The sequence below is a fragment of the Bos taurus genome, chromosome 23 (genome assembly GCF_002263795.3).
Source record: "Bos taurus isolate L1 Dominette 01449 registration number 42190680 breed Hereford chromosome 23, ARS-UCD2.0, whole genome shotgun sequence".
Taxonomy (NCBI): domain Eukaryota; kingdom Metazoa; phylum Chordata; class Mammalia; order Artiodactyla; family Bovidae; genus Bos; species Bos taurus.
In genome coordinates this window covers 14,494,757-14,503,684 of record NC_037350.1, presented here as the reverse complement: position 1 = coordinate 14,503,684, position 8,928 = coordinate 14,494,757, and the positions used below count along the sequence as shown (strand labels likewise).

At 53.5% G+C, this 8,928-nt stretch overlaps 1 protein-coding gene across 1 annotated transcript in view; it reads left to right on the top strand.

Moving 5' to 3' along the window:
- Nucleotides 1-562: 562 nt before the first annotated feature.
- LRFN2 (leucine rich repeat and fibronectin type III domain containing 2) overlaps nucleotides 563-8,928 on the top strand; it is a 201,389-nt gene continuing 193,023 nt past the window's right edge. The window contains exon 1 of the mRNA XM_005223445.5: nucleotides 563-1,479. The gene's annotated coding sequence lies outside the window, so the exon portion shown is untranslated. The remainder of the gene's footprint in view (nucleotides 1,480-8,928) is intronic.

Here is an 8,928-nt window from a genome sequence, read left to right as displayed (position 1 = left end):
CACGGGGATTTAATGACACGCCACGGGCCTCGGACAAGTCACTTTACTGTTCCGGGCCTCATTTTCCTCCAATGTCAAATGAGGGATGGTGGGAGGATCAAACAAGGGAAGGCGCTGTGCAAACAGTTAGCGCCACTGCACACTTTACAGATTCTGACGATATTCCGATATTCCGAAGTCTAAAGGTGCGTGTCCGACTCTTTGCGACCCCATGGACTATACAGTCCATGGAATTCTCCAGGCCAGCCTGCCCTGGGCTCTCATTTGTCCTGGGTCGCCCCGCTAGGCTGTGGGAATCAGAACCCGGCCAGGGCTGGGTGGGCGCGATCGTCCCAGCCCCCACCCTCAGCCCAGGGCCGGCGCGGCGGGGTTCTCCTCTGGCAGGCGGAGGGCTGAAGGCTGCACGGCGCGCTCCGCACGTGAGGCGGCAGCACCGGCTCCGGCCGCAGCGCGCAGCTCAGGCCGCCCGGCTCGCTTGTCGCAGGGGCTGCCCGTGCCGCCGGGCCGCCCAGCCCGCCCTGCCGGCTCCTGGGCGCCAGGCCCGCCCGCCGCCCTCCCCAGACCCCAGCCACCGCTCCATGAGAGCCCCGCTAGCCAGCGGCTGCCCTCGCGCCACCCCGGCGGGGACCGCGAGCCCTCCAGTTCCGGCGGCCGTGCGGGAAGGAAGGGGGTGCGCCGCGCGGCGGGCCCGAGGCCGGCTCACCGGCTCCTGCAGCTCCGCCGGCCGCCGCTGGGGGCGGCCTCGCCGAGGGGCTCGGCGGGGACGGCGCGCACGGCCCCGGGCTCCGGGCGCCTCCGGCCGCTGGGCTCTCTCCGCCGCCAGCCCTCGGCGGCCGCCGCAGCCCGCCCGGCTCCCTCCTAGCTCCATGCGTGCGATCGCCGTGCGTGTGTGTGTGTATGTGTGACGGGGGCGCGCGTGTGTGTGCGCGCGCATGGGGGGGCAGTGTGCATGCGGGGCGTGCGGGGGAGTGTGTTTGTGTGCGTGTGGGTGTGAGTGCCTGGCTCGTTCTCTCTGAGACACACACATACACACACACACACACACACTCACACACACTCACATTCACACTCACACTCACACGCACAACCGGCTGACTCGTCTGAACTTGAAGACGCCCCACATTCCAAGATGCTCGAGGTTCCTGGGGATGCCCGGGTTTCTTCGATTTGGAAAATCCTACCGCCGTCTTCCTAGGGAGAGATTATGTTTTGTTTTGTTTTTTAATCTGGAAGAGAACAAGTTGTGCTTTTTCTTTCTTTCTTCGTGCTAAATGCCGTGGATATAACTGAATAAGCCGCTCAGGGCTCTCCCCGCGTGGACATCCGAGGCCACCATCTGCCTGTGTTCGCCGGAGCCGGAGGGCTTAGCTCGAGCCGGTCTCGGGCGGGGAAGGATGCGTGGCCGAGCCGGGGAGCCCGGGCGCCCTGCGGAACCGGCCTCGGTGCCTCCCAGCCGGGGGTAGATGCTGCCTCGCCCAGGTGAGTGGTCGCCGCCGCCACCGCGTCTCAGCGATCGGGTGTCTTCGCGAGCTCGGCGCGGGGCTGAACGCGCCCGGGGGAGCTGGGAACTTTGCATCCCTTTCTTTTTTCACTTGAGGGCTCTCTCACCCGAGCATCCCTGCGGATACTCTCTTCTCTTTTCGCCCATCGTTATCGCGGGAGGTTTCCTTTTCATTTCTTTCTTTCTTTTTTGATCGTGGGGGTGAAACTGGCCAGGAGCGGGGAGAGCGAGTTCCGTTTGAGGCCAGAGAGCAGGAGGGAGAGATGGGAGCTGCAGGTAGACCGAAACGTTGAAACAGCAGGAGAACTTTGCCGCCAGACCACTCTGTTGCATCTCCCCACAGGCGGAAGCCTGGCTGGAGCGGTTGCTGGGGGCTGGGTCGGACGCCAGGGCTCCCTGCGCTCTGTGGGTTGGGTGGGGTGGGTAGAGCCGGGTGTGGAGGAGTTGACTCAGTGCTGATGGAGGGAAGGAAGGCTTCATTGCAGTTCAGGGAGGCAGGCATGTAGGGCAACCTCAGGGACCCTCTCCTGTCTTCAGGTAGAAGGCAGGGAGATTGGGGAGATGGTGTGTGTGCAGCCTGGGGCATCAGAATGGCATGATGAAGCAATATGGAAACTGGTATTAGCTGCGCCTGGTTGGTAGGTCTGTCTCCCACCAGCCCTGCCCTGGTTCTAGGGTTCTAAGGTTGGCCTGGGCAAGGAGGAGGGAGAACAGTGGGCAGTCAGTGCCAGCAGTGCCTCGCTCTGCACAGACCCAAGGGGACGACAGGGAGGTGTCCTACCGATCTTTGCATCACCCCAGTACAAAGGACATAGGCAGTGAGTTCCAGGGAGACAGAGCTCCTGAGAGCCAGAAAGTGAAAGAGAAACAGGAGGGAGCCTGAGCGGGACCCCAGGGGGACTGATCCAGGCCAGCACCAAGTGCCTGCTGAGATGCCACAGACAGACGGGCAGATACCTGCGGGGAGTGGGAGCTTGGCGGAGCCCACACCCCACACCCCAAGCTGGTGTTACAGGCATGGCTGTAGGTGATGACCCTCTGCACTCATGACAGTGAAGTGTGTATGTGTGTGTGTGTGTGTGTGTGCATGCGTGTGTCAGGGAGGGGGTCCTCTGTGGCTGCAAAGGGCTGATTGGCCTTGAGGGGCCATGGGAGCCGGGAGGCTTCAGGAAATTGACCCCCCATGGCTGGGGAGGAGCAGAGCTAGGCAGGAAACTGCCTGTCCCTGAGCTGTGAAGTTCCCTGGGACCAGGCTGAGAGGTTCTTGTTGGGCTGTTGTACGAGGGTGGGGGCCGTCTTGGAACTCACGGCTTGTGGGGAGACTGGGAGCACAGATGGGGGGATTGTGGGGAGACTGGGAGCTCAGATCCCGAGTCTTGGGGTTGTGTCCTGGGCTGATCGCTGTCCTCTGCGAAGAGCTGTACACAGCCACGTACAGCAGAGCCCCACCAGCTGTGGCCTCGCTTGTGCAGTACTTTGGAGGCTGAAGGGGATCAGGGTCCTGCAGGGGAGGACGAGGAAGCTCCAGAGGGCCTGCCGGCAGCCTCCGCAGACCATGCCAGCTTCCCCGGGCCCATCTGCTGACGCTGGGATGTCGTCTCTCCCTTCTGACTCGGGCTTGGGGTGCCGAGTTCCATCTCTGTCTTCCAGCTCCTCCCCTGCTTCTGCTCAAGCCCTCTGCCCAGTCCTCAATTTAGAGTTTCTGGTCTAATTCCTGTTCAGGAATGTAATTACGTATCTTCCTACCCTGGCCCTGGGGGATACAAACAGCTAACTTGGCATTTCGGTTTCAGCCTCTGGCGATGCGTCTCTGGGAGGTCGGCTCCCAGCTCCATCCCCTGTTGGGTTGGACTGGGTGCCTGCCCACCTTCTCTGATGTGCCAGTTCCTTCCTTTCCCAGGCCCTGAAATCTGAGACGCTGGGGAGTCCTGGCCTGAGAGAGGGTGAGCAGGGAGCTTTCAGGAGGCCAGATGGAGGAGGAGAGGGAGGGTGGAAGGGGTGGGAAATGCAGATGAGGTGGGTGGGGCCACTGGGAGAAGCAGGCAGCCTTTTGGGCACCCAGGCCCCGGGTTGGCTACAGTGAAAATCGCCTTTGTGTCTTGCCTGCAGTTCTAAAATAAAATCAAGGATCCAGGGGATTCTGGCCTCCAGTGTCGGGTACGTACGTCAAGCCTGTCCAGCCTGTGAGATGGAGCAGTTCTCCTTCAGAAAGTCCCCTGTCCCAGGCTGGAGGTGAGCACAGTATTGGCATCTGGGGCCTGGCTTCCCATTCTGATGGGGGAGGCTTCTAGACTGAGAGCAGAGACATAGAGCAGAAACCAACCAGAAACAGCCGAATGTAACAGGACCCTGGACAGAAGCAAGAACTATTGGAGTGTTTTGCAATTTTATTTTGAGCATAGTTGGAGTCTTAGCACAGTTTATTTGAAGTTTAGTGGTAGTTTTTGGGCACAGTTTATTTGAAGGGATAGAGTTGTCATATACAGGCATACCTTGGAGATATTGCAGTTCTGTTCTGCTATAATAAAGCAAATATCGTAATAAAGTGAGTCATGAATTTTTGGCTTCCCAGTGCATATCAAAGTTATATTTACATGATACTGTAGTCTATGAAGTGCATAAGAACATTATATCTAAAAAAAAAAAAGCAAACCAATGTAATACCTTAATTAAAAAAGACTTTATTGCTAAAAACTCTAACCACTTGTAAGCCTTCAGAAAGTCATAGTAATAACATCAAAGATCACCGATTACAGATCACTGATCACAGATCACCAGTCACCATAGCAAACACAATAAAAATGAAAATGTTTGAACTACTGCAAGAATTACCAAAGTGTGACACAGAGACATGAAGTGGGCAAATGCTGTTGGTAAAATGGCCCCAGTATACTTGCTCGAAGCAAGGTTGTTGCCGCAAACCTTCAATTTGTAAAGAAACACAGTATCTATGAAGGGCAATCAAGTAAAGCGCAGTAAAGCAAGATGTGCCTGGAGTGGAATGGAACCTGCACTTGGAAGGCCTGGGGTGGAATTCCAGCTCTGCCACATGTGTGTTAACCGCTGGGGCCTCTGTGCTCTCATCTGGTGACAGGAAATAATGGCACATGCTTTGCAGATGTGTATGGCCCCATATTTGCCCCAGTGCCCCCCAAACCCCTTACAGATCTGGGGGAGTGTTTGGTTGGAGGGAGAAGTTTCAGAGAGGGGGAGGGGCCCTCAGAGACCTGGAGGAGAGTGTCCCCAGCCTCCCCTGCACACAGCTGCCAGGAGGGTTTGATGCCATCCTACATAAGCGGGTCATTAAAAGACTCCAGGAAACCCTCCAAGAAAACTTGGAGAATTGATATTCGAGGAGCAGATTTCACCTCTGGGGCTGTGGCACCTGCTTCTCTCCCTGCCTCTTGTTTGCTGTGGGTTTTTACAGCCATGCACATTTGCTCAGGATGCTCTGACTCTGTGTTTTACAAGTATCATCTGTCACGCTTTCCTATCTCAAGCCTGAGTGTGAAATCTCTCCCAGAATTCAGCCCCTCCTCTTCCTTCCCTGGCTCCACCTCTTGCTGCCCCAAGAGTGGCCTCACAGGGCTGGTGTCAGAGCCAGGCTAAGTGAATGGACATAGCTCTGCTGGGGCCTCTACAGGGCCTGTGATTGGACCTGGGTCCCATTTGTGGAATTGGGTGACCCACCCAGCTGGGAAGAGGGGCTTGGACCCAGACATGTATTTAGTGGGATCTGACTAATGAGTTACTAGAACAGGGTTGGAGGACTAGTCTAACCATCGTGGGTGGGCCTAAGAAAAGGTATATTCAGGGAGCAGTAAGTCAAGTCTGGAGACGGGGACCAAGGGAAAAAGCCATGTTCAGTATGCTCAGGGTGAGGGCAATCAAGAGGGCTTCTTGGAGGAGATGAAGATTTTAGGAACAGCAAAAGCCCATAAAACTCCATAGAAGTTAGATTTTGTCTTATAAATTCTCAGAGGTCACTGGGAATTTGGGAGTTTCAGGTGGGGAAAGTAGAATGGATATTCTGAGAATTTCTTAGGCTGTCAAGACCAGCTCCTTCGAACAATTTCTTGTTTGTTTATTATGTACCAGGCACAGTGCTAAGAGCTTCACATTTTTTTCTCATTGAATTCTCCCAATCCTGTGAAATGGTCACTGTTGGTACCTCCACTTTACAGATGGGGAAACAGAGGTTCAGAGAAGCTGGGTGCCTGCCAATTAGTTGGTAAGTGGCAGAGCTGTCACTGAGTCCTCACATCTGTCTGGATCAGCACCCACACTCTTAACCCCTCTGTACTGCCTCTGTCCCCAGGGGAGGATCAGTAGGATCAGCATGGATTGGTCCCTGTGTGTGCTCTGCTGGCCTCCTGGTCTGGCTGGTGAGGTGACTTCAGAGCCTTCATCACAGAGCCCTGGGGGGCTCAGTCTTCTCGTGGGCTTCCCTGCTTGCCATTCTGGCTCATACGCATCTGTTTAAAAATTCCCATCAGATAGTCAGCATTGTCCTTCTGGACGGGATGGAAGATGGTAGGCTGAACGCTGGGCTGTGAGTTAGGGGTCCCGACTCTACCATGTGTGTGACTTGGGTGGGGCACCCCCGAGGCCTGGTTCCATTACTGATCCGTCAGGGTGCTGATGTTGACTTCCTAAGGCAGATGTAAGGTCAGGCCCATGTGAGTGTGCTTCAGCCTTGAGCAAGCCCTTTAGCACGCAGGATTATATTTGTGACCCCTTCCTAATTTTAGATCAAGTAATTAAACTGTCAAAGGCAGTGCTGCCCAGGTATGAGGGCATTGGGGCTTCCCAAGTGGTGCTAGTGGTAAAGAGCCCACCTGCCAATGCAGGAGACTTAAGTGATGCGGGTTCGATCCCTGGGTTGGGAAGATCCCCTGGAGGAGGGCATGGCAACGCATTCCAGTATTCTTGCCTGGAGAATCCTCATGGACAGAGGAGCCTGGTGGGCTACAGTCCATGGTGTCTCAAAGAGTCAGACACAACTGAAGAGACTTAGCACACGTGCACGCACGAAGGCATTACAGGTAGGCTTTAATGTATCCGTTTCATGTGGGACTGGAGTTCCCCAATAATACACTAGGTGAGGCAGGTGGACACTGTGCCTTCTGGGAAAAGGGATGCAGAACCTGCAGAAGAAGGGTCTTTGGTCCGGACAGTTGGGTGCGATCAGTGGCGGGCAGCAGGGAAGGAACACACTGATGTTATTTCATATCATGTCATATCATTTACTTTGCAACTAGGTGCCATTATTGAAGCTTTGGCACCAGAGAGGGTGAAGGGAGTTAGCCTTCAGCCCGTGTATCTCAACCTTTCTTTAATTATTGCCCTCTTGATGAAAACTTTTAAGACACTATTTCTTATAATTTCACTCCCATAAAATTTTAATGTATACTATATATCTGTTTATGTACTGTATTAGGTATCGCTGTGCTTTGTATACAAAGAGTAAGCTGCTCCCAATAACAGTTTTTGCCCCCTTGGGGGCGCTGTTGCCACCAATGAGAATTCATGTTTTAGGACTAACCAGCAACTTAGCCGCAGCAGCAGCACCTGGTGGCTCAGACGGTAAAGCGTCTGCCTGAAGTGCAGGAGACCCGGGTTCCATCCCTGGGTTGGGAAGATCCTCTGGAGAAGGAAATGGCAACCCACTCCAGTACTCTTGCCTGGAAAATCCCATGGACTGAGGAGCCTGGTAGGTTACAGTCCATGGGGTCGCAAAGAGTTGGACACGACTGAGCAACTTAACTTTTCAACTAGGATTAGAAAACGAGGTAGATTTAAAGCAAGGGGAATCCAGGAGATGGTAAGGACAGAGCCACACTGGCATGTCACTGCCTGGAGTGTGGTCCATGGACCAGGAGCATCAACATCACCGAGAAGTGGGCTGCTGCTGCTGCTGCTAAGTCACGTCAGTCATGTCCGACTCTGTGCGACCCCATAGATGGAAGCCCACCAGGCTCCTCTGTCCCTGGGATTCTCCAGGCAAGAACACTGGAGTGGGTTGCCATTTCCTTCTCCAATGCATGAAAGTGAAAAGTGAAAGTGAAGTCGCTCAGTCGTGTCCGACTCTTAGCGGCCCCATGGACTGTAGCCTACCAGGCTCCTCCGTCCATGGGATTTCCCAGGCAAGAGTACTGGAGTGGGGTGCCATTGCCTTCTGGATGGATGCAAAATCCCAAACCTCTTGAATAGGCATCTCCATTTCATTGAAATGGGGGGTAAGGGCAGGGTTGGATGCATGATCCTGGAAAACAAGGCTAGTCTGTGAACAGAAGATCAAAGGAAAAGGGGTGAGAAGCCAGAGACAAGTACGTGCTGGGTCAAACGGGTGGTTAAGCTGAGTCCTAATGGACCGAGCACGTTTAAGCAATGACACAGTCTGCCTGTGTTGTGATCCATCACTTGGTTTTTTCCCCACGATTCCTTACATTGTGGTTGCACGTTGTGTAGAAGGTGTGGGGGTCCCATGGAGGAGATGCAAGGCAGTGTTTGACTTCGCTCCTGAGCAACAGAAGGCCAGGCGTCTGATTTGGACAGATCTAAGTCTGCTTTCTTGAATATCCCCAAGGGTCAAGGTTAATGGGCACCAGACCAACCCAAGAAGCAGACTGGAACTGTAGGCACAAGACTTAGGTGTTAAACAGGGTCAAACTGGATTAAAGAGCAAAACTGAGCTCTTGTAATTTATCAGTCTGCTTGGAGTTCTCTGCATAGAGCCTGGGACTCCTTGTCATAGTCCTATATATACAGGGTAATCCCGAAACATGAGAGACTGCAAAATCCCAAAGTTGGACTCTTTAGAACTCAATGCATTTACAATCGGCCCTCCTTATCTGTGGGTTCTTTATCCGTGGATGCAATCAAAAATTTTCAGAAAAAGACAAATCCCAGAAAGTTCTGAAAAGCAACACTTGAGTTTGCCATGTACTGGCAATTATTTACGTAGCATTTACATTGATTTACATAGCATTTACATTGTAGTCGGTATTATAAGTAATCTAGGGAAGATTTTAAAGTATGTGGGAGGCACAGATTTAGAGAATAAATTTATGGTTGTGGGGGGGGCGGGGGGGAAGGATGAGGGGAAAGGGTAGTTACGGAGTTTGGGATGGACATGTACACACAACTATATTTAAAATGGATAACCAACAAGGACCTACTGCATAGCATATGGAATTCTGCTCAGTGTTATGTGGCAGCCTGGATGGGAGGGGAGTTTGGAGGAGTGTGGATAAGTGTATATGTGTGGCTGAGTCCCTTCCCTACTCACCTGAAACCATCACAACATTGTTAATCGGCCATACCCCAGTACAAAATAAAGAAGTTAAAAAAGTAAAGTATATGCGAAGATGTGTACAGGTTATGTGCAAATACTGTGCCATTTATAAAGAGATTAGAGCCTCTGG